Genomic DNA, 5,000 nt, shown 5'->3' with positions numbered 1-5,000 from the left:
ATATTGGGAAGTAGCAGTTACTCTTACATTCATTACCCAGGGATTTTCAACAAATGTCTGGTTTTGCTTGTATATAGTATGCATTTTGCTTGCTTTGGTAAATAGATTACTTTTTCCTTCGTCAATGCCTTGTGATTTGATTTCCGGTTAAGCTCTGTAGCAAATGTCTTTGCAAGTATTTCTAAGAGTTTGAATTACCTGGCGAAATCTGATCTCGTTTTTACAACTTCCTGATTATATTCCTTGGTGAGATATGCATCCTTGGGAGAAAATTCACTTTGACCCTTTTACTTCCAAAAACTAGTGGCGGTAATCAAAATTAAACGAAATTTCAAAATCGGCCGGAACTTAAACCCGATTAAAACGACCCGTAAAGCGACCCCAAACCATTGCAGACACAAAAGACAAACAAAGGACTTAAAGTAAAAGAACTTTATTGAAAAAAAATGTACTAACAGTAGCGTTTGAAATTTTGTAATAAATTGCATATTGCCCCCCCCCCCCCCCCCCCCAAAAAAAAAACCAATCCTTACATTTTCGTTATTATTAGCGCGACGCCCAAATGACATAGACTCATATAGCTTGGGTCACCTGTGGCAGTTAAGTGATTGGGTTAGTGGCTACTTGTTCGTTTCTACTAATATACCGATGGAAAGGTAACCGTTAAGTCATTGGGTTAGTGGCTACTTGTTCGTTCCTACTAATATACCGATGGAAAGGTCGCCGTTAAGTCAATGGGTTAGTGGCTACTTGTTCGTTCTTGTCATTATTCCGAACGAAAGGTCGCCGTTAAGTCATTGGGTTAGTGGCTACTTGTTCGTTCCTACTAATATACCGATGGAAAGGTAGCCGTTAAGTCATTGGGTTAGTGGCTACTTGTTCGTTCTTGTCATTATTCCGTACCAAAGGTAGCCGTTAAGTCATTGGGTTAGTGGCTACTTGTTCGTCTGTAGTATTATGATTAACTCCGACCAACCTTTTGGCTTTCTAAATCGCTCGTATATATTGACGAAAGAAATCACAAATGTCGCCGTTATGTAAATGCCGCTCTAAATTCCTTTGCCACCAAATAAACAGAATGCATATCAACGACTAGTCTGTATTGTTGAAACAATTCCCCATTTTGACTTCGTCGCATGCCCATACTGACAATAACAGTAGTTCTAAGAACAGCTCAGATTGCTAAAAGTCGCATCAGTTTTTCTCAGGTATTCTCAGTTTCGCCCAAAGCTGCTCTAAGGTTTTCAAAGATCACTAGGATCCGGAGATGACGGTCGACCGGCTTGTTGATGGAGATCAGTTTGCCTGACCTTTATGTCGATTCCTGCTCTCGTGCAAAGTGTTTATTTGTAAAACAAATTAGAAAAAATATATAATTTTGTCTTTAATGTCAACAACTTACCTTTGGCTCCACAATCGAAAAAGATTTATTCTAACAGCTCGATCCGTACGACCGCGACTACAATCACAAAGTTTGAACGGATGGACAGGTGCAGTCAAGATGCGATGATTCGGGCGCGACCATGCACATCCAAGAGGAAATGACACATCTGTGATGGCTAGACTTTCAAAAGTCCTTCGTCTCGTGTAGATTCGCGTCCGAAAAATCACGCTTCGCTCGCCAAAACATTTTCTCCTGGGATTCTCGTGAGGTGGAGTATTTTCCAGCCAGAATTGATCTTCAACACCGATATGTATGCTGTTAGTGCACATAAAAAAAAAATTGCCAGCTATCTATACGTCGATAAGCAAATTTCCCAGCAAAACTCTAACCAGAGCTGAGATTCCCAGCCAGGTCGACTTAAGTCTGCAGAGCGGATATTTTGCGGAGCCGGTCCGGTGGGTACTTCTGCCTCTTTGGGAACACGCAACGAGTAACAACATTCAGTGGTCCAAAACATTGAATTTCATTTGAAACAGCCGTACACTGGTATATTTGCGCTTATGCAAGCGCTAATAACAAAAGTAATATTGCGCTGTATAATATTTGTGCGATGCAAAACTACAGCGCGGTACCTGGTCTTCGCCTACTGAAAATTGGCTTTGTTTCACGTTCAAATTTATAACCCAGTGTAACTTTTTTAAGTGAATGTCTGTAGCGAGAAAAAATGCTTCTTTTCACGGATGAATATCACAATTTAGGGTAAACTATTTGAAAATAACCTTGAAAATTATTTCTAAGTAGCGGATACTACAGTTATCGAGGCCCGGTTTTGAGCTGCTGAGTGTTAAATTACGGTTAATGTATGACGGAAATCCAGGAGAAATCAATTTGGGTCTTGATCTGACCTTCCTTTTAAAAATACCAAACGAATGAGTTAATGAAAATGAAATGCGACACATGGGCAGGACAGTCTTTACCTGAAAAATGAAAGAAAATGAGCGGGAAAATAGGAGGGGTGGACGTACACTTCAAGCGTGGATGCTAACAGGATAATAGTTATTTATCCATTTGGCCGCAGCACCAATTCTATCTTTTGCAACGAAATAATTGGAAAGTTGCGGTAAAAAAGGATAACCTATACTTAAAGTCCTTCTTTTTTCTTCAAATTTGAGAGTGTTTGACATCACTTTTTCTTAGATCCAGCGTTCTAAGACCCAACTGGTAAGCTTTGAAAGAGAGTAATGGTGATTGAAGTTTAAAGAAATTTCCAAATCTTGTGTTGATCAAAGTCTCATTGCCTTTAAATTGCAGTATATATAAATATATACATACAACTTGATCATTGTAATATGCAAGACAGAGGTTTTCTTTGGCTTATCCATCGTGGTAAGTGAGCTAATAGACCATGCTCTACAAATATGGTTAGCGTACTCTTCGGCTAAAAAAAAATCTATGATTTTGGGGACGTTTTTGAAACAGTTATTCCACTCCGCGCTTTATGGAATGAGATGATATGTGATGATAATGATTATCATGTCATATCCGACGCGCGCTCGTGGAATAATTGTTAAATATATGAATAATAAGAGTCAAAGGCAATTTTTTAGATCTTGTCCTTTTGACCAGATCAGTTAGCGCGCCGGTGGCAACAGTTATCTGTGATTACTTCTCATTTCAGCAATTTGTTGGAGTTGCCGTAAAGAACACTACGCAATCCGTACCTTAGCAAAGGAGAAAGAAAAAGATTCGACAGTGGCGACAGAGCTAAGTTTGCAAAATGCATACATTATTTTAATTTACTTATCGTCTTTTATGACCGTTTGTTTCGAATATACCTGTATCAATGAAACCGGCGTATTGTGCGGGAATTCTGAACATCGGTGATTGTAGTACTACTTTTAAAGACTTGTAAGTACACAAATGGATGTCACCAACAGCTGATCATTATTATTCAAAACAACACTCTGTGTAAATACTTTGCTTTTTTTGCTCCTAAGAAATTTCCAGCCAGCTGTAGTGGAGACATTCCTGATCATTCATCAGAACTGCAAATTTTCATACCAGAATCACTACCAGGGCCCTCCGAAAGCATTGCAGAAGAACAAGTGAGTGTTTGTGTTGCATTCGTGTTTTTGGGGCTGCAATGAAATATAAATTTATGAGCCAGAACTGAATGTGCAAAGGAAAGACAGGGCTAACGTCGATCAATCAATGTATGCGTCTCTACGGTTTGTTTGATTTTCCCATTAAACTTACTTTAAACTGACACATGACGCAGAATTAATTTCTCGTTTTACAGGATCTGGAAAACAAACGAGATGTAACTGTCCCTTCCTATGACCTTCCAATACTGGAAACAGATGACTCTCGGACAATATCATCTCAGTCATCCCAAAGCACAAATGAACAAGAAGTTATCATTTGGGTTGATGAAATTGAAAACCAGCAAGAAAAGAGAATGTCGCTTAATGAAGCTGTAGCCAGTATCAAGGGTGGTCGGTACAGCCCCTTGTTATCTACTCTCAACACTTCCTGGGATGACATCTCAACCACCCAACAGAGGTATTACCTAAGAAAGGGTCGTGAGGTAATAACTACCCCGTTGTCTGTTATCTGCCCGGGGCAAGAACAGGAGATATGGAGCTCTTTGCGACAAACTCCGCATCTCTTGGAAAATGAAAATCCTGAAGGATCCTCGAAACGAAGATATTTTGATCAGAACTCTGGGATTATGGATGCCCTGGTTAAGGCTCACGACGAAGCTGAATCGTGGCAGACCAAGAGACAAATTTTGTCACTTTTTGCAAAAAAATTTAGCCGCGCTGAGCTCCAGAAAATGATACCCGGACTTTCAAAATGGCGTATTGACCAGGCGCGACAACACTCAATACACACTGGGAAAGGCCAGCCTGTCAAGGAACAGAAAATCTTCCGCATAAGAATTGATGCAACAAAAGTTGATCACTTCCTTGATTTTATTTCACGTCCAGACCTTCTTCAGGATGTGGCATTCGGGACCAGGAACTTAAAACTCGACTCGGCGGTTATAAGGACACTTATTCCCTCTCGAGTCATCGAACAATACACTTCTTACTGCAAACAAGAAGCATTCGAGCCTGCTAGTGACAGGTCACTTTTCAGAATACTCGATGTTTGTTCTGCTTCTAAGCAAAAGTCGCTTCAAGGTCTCGACAACGTTACGGCAGCAGGTGCGCAGGCTTTCCAGAATATCGTGGATATTCTTCAAACCCTTAAAGAAAATGGGACCAAAGGAGAATGGGTTGAGGCGATGAGCAAGGCTCTCAGGGAAGCAAAAAGGTATTTGAAAACGCCCATATGGACACAGGGAAACACAAAAACGAACTTGAATCCGAGTCATTGTATGATACTATTTGCAAGAAATGGGCAAGCCGAGTTACGGGTGTTACAGTCACTGGTAGGCACCAACAAGCTGTAGCAAGTGCCGTCAACCAGGAAGGACAAGTACCTTCTGGTAGAAGTGAAGCTATTAAAACACAAGGATGGGCCCTGAAAAGCGTAAAGCCAACAAGAATGACTGAGAAAGCGAAGGCTTACCTAGTGGATATATTCCAGCATGGCAGCCACAGCGGGCACA

This window comes from Montipora foliosa, chromosome 2, assembly GCF_036669935.1.
Source record: "Montipora foliosa isolate CH-2021 chromosome 2, ASM3666993v2, whole genome shotgun sequence".
NCBI classification, from domain to species: domain Eukaryota; kingdom Metazoa; phylum Cnidaria; class Anthozoa; order Scleractinia; family Acroporidae; genus Montipora; species Montipora foliosa.
The sequence above is the reverse complement of the archived record's forward strand: the minus strand, read 5'-3'. Positions refer to the sequence as shown.